This window comes from Lissotriton helveticus, chromosome 5_1 (genome assembly GCF_964261635.1).
Source record: "Lissotriton helveticus chromosome 5_1, aLisHel1.1, whole genome shotgun sequence".
NCBI lineage: Eukaryota > Metazoa > Chordata > Amphibia > Caudata > Salamandridae > Lissotriton > Lissotriton helveticus.
Window position 1 is genome coordinate 18,657,670 of NC_136065.1, and position 22,685 is coordinate 18,680,354.

Sequence of the window (22,685 nt, forward strand, 5' to 3'; positions counted from 1 at the left end):
TCTCTCTTACCCTCTCAGCCCTCTTCCATCACCCTTTGCCTTTCTCTTTCTCTGCTTCCCGTCCATCTCTCACCCTCTCTCTTTCGCCTCTTACATTATTTCTACTCTTATCTCTCTTACTTGCACGACTTTCCGTCTTATGCATCTGTCTCTCCCCTACATTTTCCCTACTCCTGTGAATCATATTCATATTTAGTGCCCCTGCCATTTGCAGTGTGAACAGCTCTTTCTTATATAAGGTTCAGTTGCTAACAGTTCCTTTCAGCAGAAAGACTAAGACTCGTAGTTTCACTTTTTCAGGTTGAGATGAAATCTCCTATCAATAAAACGATGCTGGATAGTAAGCAGTGCTACGGTGTTGAACATGACAAAGGCACCTGTCAGCTAAGACAATGAAAGTGGCCCACATTCTATTTTGAGAGCACCTGATGGTAAGCTGGAACCATGGTGCTTCTGCAACCAGCCAGGATCGCCTTCTGATTTGCTGGCAGATTATCTCATCTGTGTTGATGTTGTGCCCATTTGGGGGTTATCAATAGGACAGGTGGAGCTGATGATTCCAGATGCAGAGGCTGGGACGTGGGGTGAGGGTTGCAGAGGCATGCTGAGGGGGGACAAGCATTCTATACACTTCCCTAGTAGAGAGGCACAGCAGCGCTTTAGCATGTCCTGGGGTGCCACCGTAAGCACGGCCATTAGACATGAGGGAACGACAGAGTCTGAGAGCGGCTGCGAGAGTTTGAAACCCTGAAAGTGTTGAGAGCCATCTGAGACAGCGGAGCACTAAGGGGGTCAGTAGGCTGGCGGGCAGACTTTGTCCTGTGGGGCCATTAGGATGCACCTGCCACAGTGGCGGGCGCATCCTGCATTGCTGGCATTGTGGCAGGCGGTGCACTCAGCAAAGCCCGCCAGAATGCCAGGAAGGCATGTTGTGCCACGCAGTGCCTGCCATGTTGTGCATGGAGGTGCAGGGGGGTACCATAGGTACCCCCCATGTGCACCCCCCACCCCCCCGGAGTCCCTGGGGGCCTGCAACGGACCCCCACAAGCATTTACCGCATGCCTTTCCATGGCAAGAGGCATGTTTCCGCCCCCATGATAATATGGCAGGCGGTGTTTGACAAACACGCCACCATATTAAACTCTTTTCCGCCCGGTCAACAAGTTGACCGGGCGAAAAATCGGCGCGGTCTTTCCGTCCGCCGCGGTCCCCCCCGCCATAGTAATATGGCGGGGGAGAAATGGGTGGCGGGTGGGGTCGGATCACGGGCGGATCGCCACCGCCATGCGGGCGATGGCGATCTGCCCGTGATCCTAATGGGCTCCTAAGTTTGGCGAGGAAAGAAACTGTGGGTATGGGGGTGGCCTGGATTACTGTAACCCTCGATTCAACAGTACAAAAAAGTGAGATGGATGGAAGACGGCTTGAAGACCGGCAGTCTGAACGCTGTGCTCATTGACAGGGTAAATGTGTATACTTCCAGGAATCGGCTGAAATACAGGTGCTGTGACTTGTGCAAGCATTTGCGAGTGAGCACGGGTCTTCATGTATGTACCTGACCTCTTTCTTCATTTTAGGTGTACCTTCCAGAACTCTGGTTGGGTTTCTCACTTATACACTGCTTTTGTAATGTGCCCAAATACAGCAAAGTGAAGGGAACTTTCTGAAAACTATAACCTCGTGAACTTCATATTGTTAACATATATTATGAAAGCTTTTAGGAAACCAAATCACATCCTTTTTTAACCCACTCACAGCAAGCACAAATACAATACTTATTTACTCAGGTGACCATGAGCACGAGCCAGTTTACCTTGGGCTGGAATAACCCTGCAGGGGCATGTTATGTTATTGTTACTTATTAAGCGGGACAAATCACCCTGACAGGGTCTCTAGGCGCTGCTACATATCCAGAGGTTTGAGCTACAGACTAGGGTATTGTAATTTATGAACTAATAGCGTGCCTAAAACATCCATGTTTTAAGAGCTTTTTTAAGCTGTCTGTGGTCAGTGTTGACACAAAGATGTATTGGAAGCTCATTCCAGTGCTGAGGGACTAAGTATGAAAAAAGGTCTACCCCCATTTCAGGCGGTAAGGCTGCTCCGAGGGTGTAACACAAGTTTCCGGCAGGACCTAAAACTCTTAGTGAGGGCATACCATTTGAGTTTTTTTCTGTAAATATTAAGGTCCATTTTCATAGAGGGATTTGTAGACCAAACAAAGAAATTTAAACCGTGATCGCTTATTTATGGGCAGCCAGTGGAGGCTTCTAAGAATGGGTTCTGAGGGCAACAGGGGTGGAAGGTGACAAACTGGACATGGAACTGGTTTTTAAAACACCTGAAGTTTTGCGAACAGTCCTTCATTCATAGAAGCCATTAGCACATCCCCATAGTCCAGGCGACTAATTATAGGGGCCTGGACTAGGGATTTTCTTGATTGGCATGATAATCACTGAAATATTTTCTTAAATTGTGCATAATTCCAAAACATGAGCCCGTAATGTAGTTCACATGTTCCTTCATGGACAGGTTCTCATCCACCATGATTCCCAGGTTTCTCACCACTACCATAGGAGTTGGGGCTACGCCTAAGCTAGGAGGCCACCAGTCATCTGACCATATCGAGTGGGCCTTCCTAAACAGTACAACCTCTGTTTTGCTTGCATTAAGTTGCAGATAATTCTGCTGCATCCACACGGCGATATTATCCATGCAGTCTCTGAATCTTACTTTTGGAGACTCCAGATGTGGCCCCACTGTGATGACAATCTGAGTGTAATATGCATAAGAGATGACCTCAAACCCATATGATTTTATCACTTGTCTCGGAGGTGCCACGCAGATTTTAAAAAGAGTGGGACTTAATGCAGATCCTTGTAGCACTCCCCTGTCCAAGGATATGGTTCGGGAGACAAAGGACTCTAACTGCAATGCGTGAGTGCGATCACTCTAGCCAACCCAAGGCTTTCCCACCAACACCAATCTCTTCCAGTCTTTTAATTCAGACTGCGTAAGAGATGTTTTTTAAATGCTACTGATAGGTCCAATAAAACCGGCATTGCTGTGTGTCCGTCATCCAGAGAAAGTTTTATATTGTCTAAGACCTCTACCAGTTCCGTCTCTGTGCTGAACAATGCACGGAAACCTGACTGGGAAGGTCGAGCAGTTGGCGGCTTTCTAAGAATGCCATCAGTTACGTATTCACCAATGTCTCCATATCTTTCCCCAGAAAAGGAAGAAAGGAAATGGGTCTATAATTTCCCAGTTATTTAGGTGTAAAAAAGATCTGCCCCCATTTCTGGCAGTACGGATGCAACAGGGGTGAAACAAAAGTTTCCTGCACTTCCGCTTAGCTGGCACTGATTCCAGGTATAACGAGAGATTGAACAAGTGAGTAAGACCATGAAGGAGGGCAGGGGCCAGAGTGGACATAATATATGGAGGTGCAAAGTCTTCTGGAGATCCAGACTTAACTGGATTTATCGGGGCGCTGACTTCATCTTGCATCACCCTGGTAAACTCTTCCAGGAGTACCGGCGGACAGTTCCTGCCATGATATACTCCGTTTTCACTTTATGTGTGTTCTCATTTGCAAAAGATTTTGGTAATTTTTTTGTCAAAACATTTGCAAGTTTTTCTACCAAGGCCTGTGAGGCTCGAATAGGTTCCTTACAAGAAGTGGGATTGGTAAATTCTTTAAGAATCTTATACAGTTCTTTATGCGAATTGACTGCATTATTGATTCTTTCTACAATATGTGCTTTTTTGGCAGCTTTGATGTTGTCAAGATAGCGTGTGAGGACCATTTTATAAGTTAGTCTACAGTTCTTTTTTAAGACCTCCATCTACTTTGCAGTTTCCTACATGCAGTCTTTTCATTCTTCAAAGAGTCTGTGAACCGTGGTGCCAACATGCTCTTATTCTTAGGTTTACTCATTGTGACAGCAGCCACCTTATCTAATGTTTGAAAGATGGCGCTCTCTAAATCTACTAAGGATGTATCCAAATTGGTGTGGTCTATTAGAGAGAGGGGAGGAAGAAAATATGAGGTGAAAGTGGAGGGGTCAACTTTCCTCCATGGCCTGATTCATTTAGGAGCTGTGGTCGTGACTTCAGGAGGCAATCCTGCTTGGAAATGGAAACTGGTAGCATAGTGATCCAACCAGACCAATGGAGAGGGAGAGTCAACCCAAAAGTTTGGTATGTTAGTGAACAGTGTGTCCTGCTGTATTGGTAGGTCCTATTAACTTTTGGTACAAGCCTAAAGATTCTAGATCCATAAGTGGACATCTGGTGTCTGGGTCTGTGGTTAGTTCAGCGTGGTGGTTAAAATCCCCCACCAGGAAGAAGTTATCTGAGGCAAGGATGTGGGGGACTAGGCATTCCATCAATGTATTGTTAAAGTCACTTTTTATCCCTGGGGGCCTATATGTAAGTGGCCCTCTCCATGTTCCTTTCCCGGTGTTTACAATCTAAAAATACAGATTTCTTCCCACTCAGTGACAAGGGACTCCAATAAGGTGACTTTTATCCGATTGCGAAGGGCAGTTGCAATACCCCCTCCTCCTTTTCTTCTGTCCTGGCTGATTAATGTATAGTCAGAGGGGAAGGCCAGTGAAATGCCGGGGAGGGCTGCTGAGTGCAGCCAGGTTTCTATAAAGAAGCACACGTCTGACTTTTCAATGTCCAACAAACCTCATAACTATAATGTGTGTTTGGGGATTGAAAGTGCATTACAATATAAGCCCTGAAATTCAGACGTTGACTTCTGTCGTTGAGTCCTAGACCTTTTGTTCTTGGTTGAGGGAGAGAAGGGGTATAACTGAAAATACTAGTTTTACAAAAATAGGGGCCTCATGTCCTGAAACTAGGGCACGCTCAATGCAGAGATGCAGGAGGCCAAGTGGAGCACTAGTAAAGGTCTGGCTAGGAAGCCCGCAGCCGAGAGGTCTCAACTGAGCCTGTGGACCAGTCTCCAGAGGGATTGACGTGTCTGTAACTCCTCTGCTGTCTGATGACCAGTCCTCAGTGACTTGGAACAAGGGTAAGAACCCCTCTGTCAGGGTGGGGCTGTGCGCAGTGTAGCCTTGCGCCGGTTCTGCTACTCCGAACCCTTCCTAGGAGGGAGCATGGGAGCGGCCAGTCAGCTCAGAGCCTTCATGCTGTGAGGTTGAGCTGAGTGACGCTTGCTCAGTGAGCACATATCATTCATGCTGACCCCTCTAACTGGTCCCCGAGGTGCACCCACGTATTCGAGACAGCGCAGGACACAGCTCGACGCTCAACTTTCATTAATATGCAGTGACAGCCAAGCCAAGTGTCATTCATTGCATGACATTCAAGGGCATTGTGGCAATGCAGAACCCTTACTTGAAATGCGTTGGTATAACGCGCAATGCTTAGCACTTGGCAGAGCTGTGGGGTATTCTGGGAAGAATTCAAAATAAAATAAGATATAGGGCCAGATATAGGAAGGGTATTACCGGTCGGTAACGGCCGAAATTAACGAGTTTCGGCCGTTACTGACTAGTAATAGGCTTTTCTGATGTAGGGGCCGAAATTAATGATTCGGTAATTTACCGATTTCTTAAAGAACGATTCGGTAAATTACCGAATTCCTAATGTAGAGAGCACTTAAATGAGTGCTTATCCCATGTTACGATTCATTATTTACCACCAACTACAAGTTGGTGGTAAATAACGAAAACACCCCAAAAAGTAATTTTATGCAAATTGCTTCAGTGCCATGTTGCAGACATACATGCCCTTAGGGCATGTATGTCTGCAGCATGTGCACCCATACACAATTGAGGGGTGCAACAGGGTGTCAAAGTGACACCCTGCCACCCTTCAATGTGTTCCTCCTTTTACCGAATCAGTATTTACCGATTCGGTAATTGACATTCATTCCTATGGGCCTCCAGGCCCGTAGGAATGAATGGCAATTAGCGAATCGGTTAATACCGATTCGGTGAATACCGAATCTTAACGATTCGGTAATTTTTACCGAATGATTTGCTACATAGCATTTACCGATTCAAAAATACCGAATCTATAAAATTCTATATTTTCAAATCGGTTTACCTACATCTGGCCCATAGTGTTAACACAGTTTCCTTTTTTCACAATCCTTTACTGTTCTGATTAATACATTTTTTGATAGTTCATGTAGTGACTGCATTTAGTGCAGAGTACAGCAGATGTTCATTAAACTATAGATAAATGCATTTTGCAGGGCAACTCCCTGTCAGACTCAGGAGCTATACAGACTATGCATCCTTTGTATGGGACACACTGGCCATCTTTCAGTACATGAAAAAGATTTAGGTTAATGTTACTGGCTCAAATGGGCAAAACTACCGAAAGTTATCAGTTATGGTATGTAACTCAATGCACAATATAAAATCATACTGCCAAATACACCGATTTCGGCAGTAGACTCCCTATTTTAAAGCCAAAAATTGCTTTCTTTTGGCTGTCTCTTGCCTGAAATGGCCTCTACTTCAATAGAAGTCAAAGGAGAAATTCATTATTTTGTTTCGAAACTCCCACTTTCCTCTTCTAAAACGTTTAGCACGTATGTAACATGCATATTTGACATCTATGGAGGTCACGTCCACAGTGTCAAAGTTAACTCTCGCTTAAGTTCCGGTGCCAAGAGCAAGAAATCCATACATGCCAACATTTTGGAAGAGGAAACGGGGAATTTGTGATTTTTTTTTAAAATTTGTTTCAAATAATCAAAACTGTTAAAAAAGCCATACTCAATATATTCTTTCAAAAACTTTATTTGATATTACTTAAAACATCAACGTATCATTTCATTTAATTAGTTTCAAATTAAAGCAATTATAAAATAGAAAGGATAAAGGGCCATATGTATGAAGCAAATTCGCATTTGCAAGGCCAAAATTCGGACTTTGCGAATGCGAATTTGCAAAATGGTATGTATAAAGTAAAATCTGGTGCAAAATAAGGAATCACAAAATTTGCGATTCCTTATTTTGCAATTGCATTTAAGGAATCGCAAATTTTGCGATTCCTTAAATGCAATGTATGAAGCAAAAAAAAATTGCAAAATGCCCTTAAGGAATTGCAAATTACCACCAACTTCTAGTTGTTGGTAATTTGTGAATTCCTTGAAAAATGCACATTTCAGCATTTTTCAAAATGCCATGTGACGCACATACATGCCCTTAGGGCATTTATGTGCGCCACATGTGCACCCTTGCATATTTCAGGGGTGCAACAGGGTGCCCTTTGGACACCCTTGCACCCGTGAAATTATTCTCAATTTGCGATTTTCAAATTGCGAATCGCAGAATTGAGCATACCTTTCCATTCATTCCTATGGGCCTCCTGGCCCATAGAAATGAATGGGAAAGTATTCCTTAATTGCGAATACTAAGAATTTGCTAAAAAAATGCGAATTTGTACATACATACCAATTTGCGATTCTGAAATAGCGATTTCTTAAAAATCGCTGTTTCAGAATCGCAAATCGGTACCTTCATACATATGGCCCAAAACCATTAAGACTATGGGTATATGCTCCACCCTAAAACAATAGTTTGGATTTCATCGATATTTGCCTCAGCTCAGGGCTTGACTTTCACTTAGAAGCCTTTGGAGTTGTCGTACAAATTTTGCTGGCCTTGCCAGTTCCATTGGGACCTCCAGATTATAAAGGAGTTCCATTGCTTCTGTACAAGTGCGAGTGCTGTGCTTTAAACAAAAAAGGTTTTAATAAAGTGCACCGTGCGTACATCAGATTTGGACAAATAAAGGCAAGGTGGGCCAATGATTCCTCATGTTGATGGCACGGTCTGCAAGAAGTAACCGTCGCAAGGGATTTCCAGCGGACATTCGTGTCTTTTATTGGTAAGGCCATAAGTCTAGCTAACAGGATTTGTTTTAAAATTGATTTATTCAATGCACAATTTAGATACGGTTGAGTTGATTTGTCCCTGTGGGAGCGATTACAAGCAGAATGTTGTTTTTGGAGGTTTCGATTAACCCCAGATATTCTTGCCTCGATAAAAGTCTTACTTGTTTCCTTCGCACTGTTCTTAATATTCCAGGCTGATGGATAAAAGTTCCCGTTCGCCATATCAAAGTTTAATTTTAGAGGAGGCAATTGACAGAAAGTCCAACCAGGTATTTTTGCCTTTTGTGAAAAATTCCTTCAAGATTTCTTTCATAGTATTAGGAGGAGCCGCGCAAAGTCAGCGATATTATCGGATGATGTATGCCCAGTTTTCATAAGATTGGTTGTTTAAACCAAACTCCAGCCATACCAAGGCATTCCGGGCATGGGCAGGAATTAGGCAGATCCGTTAAAAAAATGCAGCAATGGGCCGTCTCCATGATATTCACCAATGCTCCAGGAAAGACTAATTGCCCGTAAGAAATTGAGGGCAGTAGCTTAGCTTGTATTACTTTTCGGATTGCCCCAGTGGATAAACTGTGCATTTTAGCATTAAGTTTACACATGGCATACGTCACCACCTCGGCCTTTGCATTTTTGGAAGAGATGTGTTGGTTGGGCCTACCGTTCCTTATAAACCAAACCCCTAGCTACTTGTACTTGGAGGTGGTGGTAGTTTTCAAATTGCCCTATCTCCAGTGATGTTTAAGTTTGTTGGCTTTACTCCCAAAAATCACAACCTTTGTTTTGTTGATGTTGGCCACAAGTTCGTTGGCATTGTGATTGGTGCTTAACGCATCAAATGCTTTTTGTACTTCCTTGTGGCGCCATTAGGACCCTGTCGTCTGCGTACTGCATTCAAAAATGTAGTCCAGCCGATTTTAGCGGGTGATAGTGAGTTACCCAGGTCCGTAGTTGCTGGACCCGGCCTCGTGGCGCGGTCCGCTCTGCCCCTCCACACCCTGTGAGCGCGGGCCTGCAACCTGAGTTTCCTGCGCAGCGTCCCCGTTAGCATAGCCTGCACCCCGAGCCTGGTCGTCCTACTCCCGATAAGTCCCGACTCTCGTAACCCACGACCAGGCCTGATTATCCCGTCCCACTCCCGGCTCCGAGAGCCTAACCTTGCATGCCCCACAAGGCCCGGCAGCCATTTTTCCTTCCCGAGATTCCTGTCTCCCTGGGCCTAGCGTGACCCCGGCCCCAGCGAAACCCAGACTCCAAAGGCGCGCCAGTCCCGGCTGGGGGGTAAGGGCTCCCCGAGTGAGATAAGCCAGGGAGTTTCGATGGCACCTCCGGCCTCCCCTGAGAGATCGGTATCTGTCACACCTCTGGCCTTCCCCTGTGGGCCAGTTTCGTTCACACCTCTGGCCTCCCCCCAGTGCTGGCTCCAGACCCGCTGGCGTCTGGGACCTATCGTCAAAGGATCAAAGAGCCAACCGCCGGACCTCGCCAACGACCAGCCCCCCAGGGCATGAGACCTCCACCTGCGAGGGTCCGGACATCAAAGGGCCAATGGACTATATCTGGGCCCGCTTGACAACTAGCGGGCAGTTGTATCTTGGACCTGAAGCCCTGCTGATCTGATCGCGGCTGACCCTAAGACGAACTCAACCTCGCCTCCTTGAGCCCTGCTGACGCTGTCGCGGCTCCCTCTTCGCAACAAGGAACTGAACCACCAGAGCCCTGATGACGCTGTCGCGGCTCGAGCTGAACTTGCAACCATCGGAGCCCTGCTGACGCTGGCGCGGCTCGTCCTCTCTAAGACCATCGGAGCCCTGCTGACGTTGTCGCGGCTCGTCCTCTCTAAGACCATCGGAGCCCTGCTGACGTTGTCGCGGCTCGTCCTCTCTAATGACCTCGGAGCCCTGCTGACGCTGTCGCGGCTCGAGCTTGAACTAGTGACCGCCTGAGCCCTGCTGACGCTGTCGCGGCTCCTCAAGACCTTCTCCGGACCGAGCCCTGCTGACCTCGTCGCGGCTCGAGGAGTACTCTGGTCCGGCTGGACCATCGAGACCACCATCACGACCCGAGCCGACTCGACGTGAGTGAAGCAGCCAGTACAACCATCATCCCGTACCCCCCGGCTCGAGGATTGAGAGCTGTGCGTAGGGTACGCATCGTACTGGCCCAAAGGCTAAAGACTGTCCCGCTTCCCTCTTCCCGAATCCTCAGAGACTCTGTGATTCCTCGATCCTTTCTGTACATAAGAGTGCTTCCTTCTTTTTACTGCATATAAAGAACTTGTCATTGAAATTCAACGTTGTGGTGTCTGTTCGTAAGTGTGGTGTGAGCTCAGTGTGTACGATCCTAGACTCGAAGTCCTCCCCGGTGAGGACCTCACGATAAGACTCGGCAAGATCTGTGGGAGAGGTGGGTCCCGGGGTGGTTGGGTGAGTACAACCTGGCCCTCTGAGATCGCCCCTTCTAACATTGGTGGCAGCGTCGCGATAAGAACCTACGTCTAGGGATCGTACAGTACTGACACACTACCTGAACGAAGAACAACCATGAGCCTCACGAACGACAAAACCACCTTCCAGATGGAGCTTCTGGGAGACTATTCGCACCGAGAGCTCAAACAATTCTGTAAGGATCTCCATATCCCGACAACGGGATTGAACACTAAAGAAGACCTTCAACAAGCCCTAACAGCCTGGGTGGAGAGCGGAGCAACACCTCCAGCACCGACAGAAGTCGATGGAGAGGGAGCACCCCTGACCGAAACCCACGCTCAAGAGCTTGAGAGAGCTGAACCCCCGACGCGGAATTCCAGCACGGAGAGAGGTCTGTCGCAAGAAGAGGTGACCGACCGAGAACGCAATCGAAACCACGAGCTCGAACTAGCCCGTCTGAAAATAGAGGGAGAGCTCAAGCTGGCGGAGAAGAAGCTAGCCATCGAGCAGCTGGGGCTGCAAGGAGAACTGGAGGAGAAGAAACTCCAGAGAGAGCACGAAGGGAAAAGACTCCAGCTGGAGCACGAGCGTGGCCTAAAGGAGATCGAACTAAAGGCCCAAAACGAAGACAACCGAACATCGGCGACCCGAGAGGCCGTTCCCCCAGTGGAACCCAAAGTCCACATCCCCAAGGATGTGGTCAAGGAGTATTACAAGAATGATGACATCCAGCAATGGTTCAAGGCCTACGAGGTCGCCATGACCTCCCACCGAGTCCCGCAGAAGGATTGGGGGGCCGGGCTGTGGGGGCGATTCCTGAGCGAGGGGAGGGACACCCTGCTCGATCTACCCTCCGCCGAACAGACCTCCTACAGCCACATGAAGGAGGCCCTTCTCACAAGGTACGGACTCGCCCCTGAAATGTACCGCCAACGCTTTAGAGAATGCAAGAAAATCCCCGGCACCACCTGGGTGGAATATGTAAACTTCAACAGCAGGGCCCTGGAAGGGTGGATCAAGGGCAGCAAAGTGTCCACCTTCGAGGGGCTCATCGACCTCATTGCCTATGAACATTTGTCCCTGAACTGCTTTGTAGAACTCCGACAGCACCTTCTGGACAGCAAGTTGGCTGACCCCCGGAAGCTGGCCGTCGAGGCCTATCGATGGGTGAGCACCAGAGTCCCCCGGGGGCCCGGAGGAGACTCTGGCCGAAATGAACAAGGATCTTCCCGCCAGAGGGGAGGGGGGAATCAGAATAGACAGAGGGGGTCCCAAGTAGGGTCCCCGCGCAGTCCTCCCAGAAACCAGCCCGGCACCTCGCCTCCCACAGCGCGCGCAGGATTCCCTCCAGCCAAACCAGGGCCCCGAGTCAGCCAAGCCTGCTACCATTGCCAACAACCAGGGCACTGTGCCAACGAACCCCGATGCCCATTGTTCAAGAAGCCCGCCGCGGCGGGGCCCCCAGCGCGCCACATCACCTCAGTAGCCCTAGAAGAGGAGGGGGAAGAGGAGTTCGAGGGAGCTGACCCAGCCGCCATGATGTTAGTCTCCCTGGGAGATAGGGAGATGGTCCCAGGAGCCCCCCTGCCCGACAACACCGAAAAGTACCGACAGCAGGTGACTGTCAATGGCCACCACATAGGGGCGCTCCGAGACACCGGGGCCAGTATCACCGCAGTCAAACGTCACCTAGTCACCGAAGCCCAAATTGTTCCCCACATCTCCTGCAGGGTGATCGCAGCTGACAACTCCGTCCGCACCTGCCGGATTGCTCAAGTCCCTTTCGAATGGGGGGGCATCTCCAGAGAGTTACGAGTGGCGGTCCGTTCAGACATGCCCGTGGACTGCCTGCTCGGCAACGATCTAGAAAGCTCCCCATGGAAGCGGGTTGAGAAACGGACCCACCTGGAGATGGTGGGCCTGCCCGAATGGGCCTGTGTGAGCACCCGGTCGATGACCGCCCGGGCGGCTCACCCCGAGGGGGTGAACCTTGAGACCACACCGCCAATCGCTGAGGACCCCGAGGTCCCCGAGTCTTTTGAAACACCGAGCTGTCCCCCGGAGAGAGCTCCCCCCCTGACGCAGGCCCCCTCGGCCCTGACGTCGAACAGACCACGAGCCTGGACGACCTTCCTGAGCTGGCCCAGTGGCGCCAGGAAGGGGGACCGTCCCGAGAAGAGTTCTGCCTGGAACAGACCTCCTGTCCGTCCTTGGTTGGGCCACGGCAGCAGGCCGCCGCCCAGGCCGCAGGTGACCAGTCCGGCTCCCACTTTGTCTATTGGGAGAATGGCCTCTTATACAGCGAACAGAAGTCGGCCGAGCTAGGGTCAGCCCGAGTGCTGGTGGTACCCCTACGCTTCCGCGGCTTCCTCCTCAACCTGGCCCATGATGTGCCCCTGGCGGGACACCTGGGACAAGACAAGACGTATCATCGCCTGGTCACCCACTTCTACTGGCCAGGCATGCGCTCCGATGTAGAGACCCACTGTAAGTCCTGCCCCACATGTCAGTCCAGCGGGAAGAGCGGAGGGAATCGCAAAGCCCCCCTCCAACCCTTCCCTGTGTGGTCAGTACCCCCTTTGAAAGGGTGGGAATTGACATCGTGGGCCCTCTCGACCCCAGGACCTCCTTAGGTCACCGCTTTATACTTGTCCTGGTGGACCGTGCCACCCGCTACCCCGAAGCCATCCCCCTCCGGACGGTGACGGCCCCCATAGTGGGGCGGGCCCTCATGGGGATCTTCTCTCGGGTGGGATTTCCCCGAGAAGTCGTAAGCGACCGAGTGACCAACTTCATTTCGAAATACATGAAGTCCCTCTGGCAACAATGTGGGGTGACCTACAAGTCCACCACCCCCTATCACCCCCAGGGGAACGGTCTGGTGGAGCGATTCAACCGGAACCTCAAGGGAATGATCATGGGTCTCGAAGAGCCCCTAAGGCGTAAGTGGGATGTCCTCCTCCCCTGTCTCCTCTTCGCGTACCGCGAAGTCCCCCAGAAGTCCCTGGGGTTCAGCCCCTTTGAGCTCCTCTACGGACACCCCGTCCGAGGACCCCTCAGTCTGGTCAAGGAAGGTTGGGAGACGGCGGCCCCAGAGCCCCCTCCGGATGTGTTTCATTACATCCTGGCTCTCCGTAACCAGACCAGAAAGTTCCGAGAACTGGCCGAGGCCAACCTCGAGGCCAGTCAAGAAGAAATGAAACGGTGGTATGAACAGAATGCCACTCTGGTCGAGTTTCAACCCGGACAACAGGTCTGGGTGATAGCCCCCGTGGAGCCCTGTGCCCTGCAAGACAAGTGGACAGGGCCCTTCAAGGTGGTGGAGCGCAAGAGTCAGGTGACTTATCTCATCGATGTACAGTCCCCCAGGAACCCCTTGAGGGTCCTCCACGTGAACCACCTCAAGCCCCACTTCGCCCGGTCCGAGTTGAGTTTGCTCCTCACCACGGACGATGGAGAAGAAGAGGAAACGGAGCCTCTTCCCGATCTCCTGTGCACCAAGGAAAAAGATGGCTCCATAGAGGGAGTGAGGCTCTCCTCTTCCCTCTCCCCCGAGCAGCGCGAGGACTGTCGCCAGTTACTGGGACAGTTCTCGGACCTCTTCTCCCTAACTCCCCGCGTCACCAGCTGGTGCATCCACGACGTGGACACCGGAGATAGCCCACCGGTACGGCACAGAGCCTACCGCGTCCCTGACAGAGTCCAGGCCTGCATCAAGGCCGAAGTCTCGAAGATGCTAGCCCTAGGAGTGGTCGAAGCCTCCGACAGCCCATGGGCTAGCCCTGTGGTTTTGGTTCCGAAGGCAGCCGCCCCCGGCGCTATTCCTGAGCTGAGGTTCTGCGTGGACTACCGCGGGCTCAACGCAGTCACCAGAACCGATGCACACCCCATCCCCCGAGCAGACAAGCTTATTGATCGCCTAGGGGCTGCTCGCTTCCTTAGCACGTTCGACCTGACCAGCGGATACTGGCAGATCGCCCTCACCGAAGGGGCCAGAGAGAGATCCGCTTTTTCCACCCCGGATGGTCACTACCATTTCCGGGTGATGCCCTTCGGGATGAAAAACGCCCCCGCCACCTTCCAGAGGCTGGTGAACCAGGTACTGGCTGGGTTGGAAGAGTTCAGCACTGCGTATCTGGACGATATCGCAGTTTACAGTTCCCACTGGTCCGAGCACCTCCAGCACCTCTGGGCGGTGCTGTCAGCCCTGAGGAGGGCTGGCCTCACCGTTAAGGCTAGCAAGTGCCAGATCGGACAAGGGTCTGTAGTCTACCTCGGGCACCAGGTCCGAAGCGGCCTCGTAGCCCCCCTCCAGCCCAAGGTCGATGCAATCGTAGCCTGGGAGGCCCCCACGACCCAGACGGAAGTGCGGGCGTTCCTAGGGCTCACGGGGTACTATCGGAGATTTATCAAAGGGTACGGCAGCATCGTAACCCCTCTCACGGAGTTAACCTCCAAAAACCAGCCGAAGAAAGTCAGCTGGACCCCCACCTGCCAAGAGGCATTCGAAACCCTGAAAAACGCCATGTGTACTGCTCCAGTCCTACAGGCCCCCGACTACTCCCGAGAGTTTGTAGTCCAGACGGACGCGTCCGAGCATGGCATCGGAGCAGTCCTGTCCCAGATGAACGAGAACGGCCTGGACCAGCCCGTGGCATTCATTAGCCGGAGGCTACTTCCTCGAGAACAAAGGTGGAGCACCATCGAGCGGGAGGCCTTTGCGGTGGTTTGGGCCCTGAAGAAGCTGAGGCCCTACCTGTTCGGTACTCACTTCCGGGTCCAAACCGACCACCGACCCCTCCGGTGGCTAATGCAGATGAGAGGGGTGAATCCCAAATTGCTGCGCTGGTCCATCTCCCTCCAGGGGATGGACTTCACCGGCCTGGGGCTGACCACGCCAACGCAGACGGCCTGTCCCGATTCTTCCGCCTCAGCGAAGAGAACCCCCAAGAGGATGGGTAGTTCTCCCAGCCTTCAGCTGGGGGGGACGCGTGTTGGCCCGGCCTCGTGGCGCGGTCCGCTCTGCCCCTCCACACCCTGTGAGCGCGGGCCTGCACCCTGAGTTTCCTACGCAGCGTCCCCGTTAGCATAGCCTGCACCCCGAGCCTGGTCGTCCTACTCCCGATAAGTCCCGACTCTCGTAACCCACGACCAGGCCTGATTATCCCGTCCCACTCCCGGCTCCGAGCGCCTAACCTTGCATGCCCCACAAGGCCCGGCAGCCATTTTTCCTTCCCGAGATTCCTGTCTCCCTGGGCCTAGCGTGACCCCGGCCCCAGCGAAACCCAGACTCCAAAGGGGCGCCAGTCCCGGCTGGGGGGTAAGGGCTCCCCGAGTGAGATAAGCCAGGGAGTTTCGATGGCACCTCCGGCCTCCCCTGAGAGACCGGTATCTGTCACACCTCTGGCCTTCCCCTGTGGGCCAGTTTCGTTCACACCTCTGGCCTCCCCCCAGTGCTGGCTCCAGACCCGCTGGCGTCTGGGACCTATCGTCAAAGGATCAAAGAGCCAACCGCCGGACCTCGCCAACGACCAGCCCCCCAGGGCATGAGACCTCCGCCTGCGAGGGTCCGGACATCAAAGGGCCAATGGACTATTTCTGGGCCCGCTCGACAACTAGCGGGCAGTTGTATCTTGGACCTGAAGCCCTGCTGATCTGATCGCGGCTGACCCTAAGACGAACTCAACCTCGCCTCCTTGACCCCTGCTGACGCTGTCGCGGCTCCCTCTTCGCAACAAGGAACTGAACCACCAGAGCCCTGCTGACGCTGTCGCGGCTCGAGCTGAACTTGCAACCATCGGAGCCCTGCTGACGCTGTCGCGGCTCGTCCTCTCTAAGACCATCGGAGCCCTGCTGACGTTGTCGCGGCTCGTCCTCTCTAAGACCATCGGAGCCCTGCTGACGCTGACGCGGCTCGTCCTCTCTAATGACCTCAGAGCCCTGCTGACGCTGTCGCGGCTCGAGCTTGAACTAGTGACCGCCTGAGCCCTGCTGACGCTGTCGCGGCTCCTCAAGACCTTCTCCGGACCGAGCCCTGCTGACCTCGTCGCGGCTCGAGGAGTACTCTGGTCCGGCTGGACCATCGAGACCACCATCACGACCCGAGCCGACTCGACGTGAGTGAAGCAGCCAGTACAACCATCATCCCGTACCCCCCGGCTCGAGGATTGAGAGCTGTGCGTAGGGTACGCATCGTACTGGCCCAAAGGCTAAAGACTGTCCCGCTTCCCTCTTCCCGAATCCTCAGAGACTCTGTGATTCCTCGATCCTTTCTGTACATAAGAGTGCTTCCTTCTTTTTACTGCATATAAAGAACTTGTCATTGAAATTCAACGTTGTGGTGTCCGTTCGTAAGTGTGGTGTGAGCTCAGTGTGTACGATCCTAGACTCGAAGTCCTCCCCGGTGAGGACCTCACGATAAGACTCGGCAAGATCTGTGGGAGAGGTGGGTCCCGGGGTGGTTGGGTGAGTACAACCTGGCCCTCTGAGATCGCCCCTTCTAACAGTAGTGTACAAATTAAAAAGTAGGGGCGCACATACACAGCCTTGTTTAATCCCTTGGTCTATATACACCTTTTTTGTCACTGTGCTCTGCGTGCGTTTGACACATACTAAGGTTTTAGAATAGAGTACATTAATGGCGTTCAGCAGCGTGCTTTTCATCCCCCAGTTTCCAGTTCCTTACTCGCTGTGCCACTGGATTTAAGCTAGCCTGGCTGATGAGGGGTGTTACCCCGAAACTGGTCCCAGGATGCTTGTTTACATCCAGGGCAGACCAAGCTTGGAAGTTTCGGGCTGGACTGTTCCCATGAGGAGCAGGGTCAAGACTGATTTGCAAATGGCTGGGTCCAAACTGGGGTGATGTAGTGAGCAGAAAGAACAATGGATTTAACCCAGATCTCTTGATGGGGATGAATGTTTGATTCATTCAGCATTCGAGCCATCATTTGTTGCTGCAGCACTTTTCACCCTAAGTGGGATGGGCATGCACAGACAGGGGCCCCTTGCTTGCTGTGCCTCTTGATTCAAGATAGCCTGGCTGATGAGGGATGTTACCCCAAAATCGGACCAAGGATGCTAGTTTTCAGTCTAGGGAGGACACAGCTTGTTAGTTCGGTTGGCACTTTTTCCATGAGGAGCAGGGTCGAGACTAATTTGCATATGGCTGGGTCCAAACTGGGGTGGCATAGTGAGTAAAAGAACGATGGATTTAACCCTGATATCTTGACTGGGGGTGAATGTTTGATTCATTCAGATTTGCGTCCATCATTTGTTGCTGCAGCACTTTAAACCCAACTTAATGCCCAAGTGAAGTTAATGTCATTTTTTAAGAAATGCTACTTTTAGTAAGTTGCCACTCTGTTCCCAAGTCTTCCTGTGGCCACTCACAGATGATGGCAACAAGACAGCTTTCTGCCCTCATGGGGAGAAGTGTGAAACACTTTCAGGAGTATAAACAATGGAGGCCTGCCAATGTTAGAGGTGTCACCTCTCTCTTGCAGGAAACCACACAGGGTATGAGCCCAAAAGGAGAAGCCACCTTTGAATGGCAACTGATGAATACACACTAGAGAGGCTGCTCTTTTGTTGAGAAAGACAGGATTGCATCAGGGGCAGAGAAGGGAGACCAGTTGCTAAACCATTTTTTCCGTGGACGTGTAGCCTTTAGGTGGCCACCCCTCTAGAGGGGGCCACCAAGCTCCACACACTAAAAGAGGGGTCATGCCTTCTTACGAGTGGGAAAAATAATTCGCTCTGGGATAACCAGATGCCACGCATTGCAGCAGATTGTCATCAGGTGGGGAGGGTCCTAGTAGTCCATTGGCTAGTAATCACTACATACCCTGAGGGCACTTTCTGTACATTGATATGGCACTGCTGGCTCCCAGAACTCAGTTCACATCTGGACTTGAGAGCAAAAACGAAGAAGGACTGCAGCTGCTGATCCTTGCACTAACAGAGAGAGGACTGTGCCTCTGATGCCCAGCTTATGGAAAAGTCTCTCCCAAACCCGCAGAGAGAAGAGGTAAACTCCAAGAGTCAGGTGGCTGACCTACTGTTACAGCACCAGGGTCACAAAGGCGGAAGTAGCCTGTTCTGGCCAGTGAGTAGCTACAATCACCTGATCACCGCCGACTGCCGACATGCAGCCCGGATGACCTGGGAGATTTGTCGAAGTTCAGTTTGGTCACCCAAGATGGACACTAGCCTTCACCAGAGGGAACCACTGGTTTCAATGTGACTGGAGACCAGTAGCTTAATGGCAACTGGACTTTTGCTGTGCCAAAAAGAACTTCAAGGGACATTGACTCCTGGGGCCAAAGTAGCCCCACCTGGACCGCGGACCGAGGCGTAGCCTCAGGAAGATCCCCCGTCGACTGCACAGCATCCTTAACATGTTCAGCATTCTATATCCCTTGCATCAGCACCGCTCTATTGAAGCCTATGGAGGTTCGCCCACAGAATTTGTAACTGGACTTGAGACTGCTTTTGAGCCAAGTTAACTGTCCCTCTACTCCTCATGATGGGTCCCCCGAGCTTCTCCCTGTTGGATTTATTTATCCAAAGCAGGCCGAAGTAACCAAACACAAGTCTTTAAAAGATTTACAAAGTTTCCAAACTTTGGAGTCGATTAGGCTGGTGGAAGGACCACCACCACCAGCCTTGCGGTGGCGGTCCTTCCGTCCGCAGACCGCAAGTTTCCCCCCACCAAATTAGGATGGCGGGGGAATCGTTTCCAGACCGCGGAGGATGGAAAGACCGTCCACCACTTGTCCGCCATAAGCAATAATTTAGATTGCCTGGCAGACGGTCCAGGGACCATGAAATGGTGGTGGCCTAGCAGGCACCGTCCACCAAATTATGATGATGGAAATTGCAGGCTTTTCCATGGTGGTGATGTTGCCATGGAAAAGGCATGTGGGGATTACTCAGGGGGGCCCTTTGTGGGCCCCCATGTGTTGGGGGAGGTGAGGGTGCACTTGGGGGTTACGCATGGTACCCCACTACATTTCACAGCACTACTTGGCAGGCAGCGTGTGGTGCCTGCCACATAGTGCACTGAAATGCACAACATGGTTTTTCGCTTCGATGAGGGTGCTGCTGTGAGCAGTATCCGCCGCAATGTTAAAAACCAAAATGCGACCGCCGGCATCGGCGACCTCTCATTGAGCTCCGAGAGAACGGCGTCCGCAGGCATCATTTCTAGAGGTCGGTGCAGGAGTGATTGGGCTCTTGAAGTCACACTTGAAGTCACACGCGTTGCAGATCGAACTCCCCGCGGTTGAAGTCAGGAGCGCTGGGGCGGCAGGCGCTAGGTGCTGCGGTGCTCAGGGCAGCGGTGTGACATGCGGTGCCCTCAGGTAGCGGTGCAGGCAGCGGCTCAGTGACGGTCCTCCAGCGGCGTCAGTGAGACCAGGGCGGCGGTACGAAATTATGCAGTGCTTGTCGCGGTGCTGGTACGTCACGGTGAAAGCAGCAGGTCATTGTTGCTGAATCGCTGTCGTCGGCTGATGAACTGGAGTCGATAGTGCCGGTGACAGTAGGCCAAGGCTGCGGTGCGGGATGAAGACGGTGTGGTTCACTGATAGAATATCGACACCCAAAATATCCCCATACACAAATTTCGAGTCAAAAATATCGATGTCAAAAATATCAACATCCTATATTTATAATGGTAAGTATAAAAATATCGGGAAAAGAATATCGATGAAAAAAATGATGTACAAACTATATTTTTTTGTATATGTAAAAAATAATATAAATATATTAAATAATAAAATTCACGTAAACATTTTTGGGGGATTGAACATACATTTTAACAAATATAATAAATACATTTAATTTAAACTATTAATTTACATTTATTTTTAAAATGTATAAATATATAAAAATGTACAAATAAATATATATAGACACCTATAACATCAAATCTAATACTAAAAAACATTATATTATAAATTAAAACATTAAAATATTTAATAGTCTTTAAACTTACATTTTGTACTCCATTGAGTGCAACAGTAGGGAAAGTGTTGGATAGCGGAGGGGTAAAAAATACTATTCCCACTCTAGTGAGTCCAACAGTAGGGATACTGTTGGATAGTGGAGGAGTAAAAATTACTATTCCCACTCCAGTGAGTGCAACAGTAGAGAAAGTGTTGGATTGCGGAGGGGTAAAATGTATTATTCCCACTCCAATGAGTGCAACAGTAGGGAAAGTGTTGAAAAGCGGAGGGGTAAAACTTACTATTCCCATTCCAGTGAGTGCCAAAGTCTGGGAAATGTTGGATAGGGGAGGGATAAAAATTACTATTGCCACTCCAGTGAGAGCAACAGTAGGGAAAGTGTTGGATAGCGGAGGGGTAAAACTTAATATTCCCACTCCAGTGAGTGCAAAAGTAGGGAAAGTGTTGGATAGCAGAGAGGTAAAACTTACTATTCCCACTCTAGTGAGTGCAACAGTTGGTAAAGTGTTGGATAGCAGAGGGGTGAAAATGTATATTCCCATTGGAGTCAGCTCAAAATTAAAAAACCAGCAAAACATCAACTACATCACAAAAGATTTTCAAAACCAAAAAAAGAAATCATATATAAAAATATTATAAATTTACAAAAGATAAAAACATATTATGTTAAAAAGTTCTTTTTTTACATTTAAAAATAATTTACAAACAAATAATTATTTTTAATAGAAATTATTTATAATTAAAAACATAAATTATTACATAATTGTAATCTTTTTTGTTTCCTACCATATAACACCACACAATTCCCCACACACATTCATTAAAAAAAAAATGGACCTCCATAAGTAACATAATTAATTATCAATTAAAGAAATATAATTCATTGAAAAACAAATTAAAACAGATAAAAATTAATTTACTCCCCAAACATTACCCTTATAAAACCGAAACCCCACACAAAATAAAAATAAACAATTACCATAAATATTTATGAATTGATAAATTGATATTAATGATCAACTAATTATTAATTAATTAAACACGAATAACTTTCCATCCTCTACCCCAATAAACACCTCAACCCACATCTAAAAATCACTATACAATTTCCTTAACTAATTTAACATTAGTAAATTAATAATAATTAACATCGACTCATTAATTAATTTAAAAGATATTACTTCCCACCCTTTACCACTATAAACCCCACAACTCACATCTAAAATTAATTACACAATTGCCATATTTAAATTTTAATTAATTAATTAGCATTAATTAACAAACAATTATTAATTAATTATAAATAAATTACTTCCCACTCTATTCCCCTATAAACCTCACCACCTGCTCCTAAAAAACATAACTCAATTAAGAAAATTATTCACTTATTAATTAATTATTAATAATTAACAAGTAATTATTAAATAATTAGTAATAAATTAATTCCCATGATTAACACTATCAAATATAAATTAAATGAATAGTAATAAATAAAAAATAATACATTTATTATAGTTAAATTACTTACCACCCTATTCCTCTATAAACCAACACGCTCCTTAAAAAATGACACAATTAACATAATTACCAATGAATTAATTAATACTAATTAGCAACCAATTAATAATTAATTAATAATAACTTAATTCTCACACAATTAACACTATAAAATCTAATCTTAATAAATACTAATAAATAAAAATTAATAATTAATTTATTATAATTAAATTACTTTCCACTCTATTCTCCTATAAACCCACAACCTGCTACAGAACTCAAAAACGCAAAATGTTATTTACATAAAATTAAATAACTTCTAAAAATTTAACACATACATTAAAAAACAAAAGCAATACTTATACAAAAAAAGTTCACATACTTTTAAAATACATACTAAAATACATTACACTAATTAAAACGTCGATATTTCAAACAACTATATTTTTGCAAACGATATTCATGAATTGATATTTTCAAAAACAATATTTTTTACCTGCAAGTCGATATTCTTGACCACGATATTCTTGCTGTTGATATTTCTGCATCACGATATTTCCAACTCGATATTTGTGTATGTCAACATTTAAAACTCGATATTCTGTCTGTGCACAGGACGGTGTGTCGTGTAACTTAAGAGCGGTGCTCTAGAAACACGGTGCAAGCAGCGGTGTCGATGTTGGCGTGGAGCAGCGTTGTCGGGGATACCAGGGCTACAGCGTCAAGCAAGGCGGTGCGGAGTGCGGTGCCCACAGGTTGTGGTGCAAGCAGCGCCTTGGTGGCGGAGTCAGGTGGTGGCGTCGGTGAGACCAGGGTTGCGGTGCGGCGTTGCCGTGGTGCCTTCAGGACACTTCTATTGCAGCACAAAACACACAGTCCCAGTGCTGATGGCAGAA

At 49.0% G+C, this 22,685-nt stretch overlaps 1 protein-coding gene across 2 annotated transcripts in view; it reads left to right on the top strand.

Moving 5' to 3' along the window:
- The window catches only part of SLC39A7 (solute carrier family 39 member 7), an 82,616-nt gene that overhangs the window by 2,991 nt on the left and 56,940 nt on the right, over window positions 1-22,685 (top strand). Inside the window, exon 2 of one of the 2 annotated variants that reach the window (XM_078641602.1) lies at window positions 301-431. The exons of the other annotated variant lie outside the window; for it this stretch is intronic. The gene's annotated coding sequence lies outside the window, so the exon portion shown is untranslated. The remainder of the gene's footprint in view (window positions 1-300; window positions 432-22,685) is intronic. 2 annotated transcript variants of the gene reach the window in all.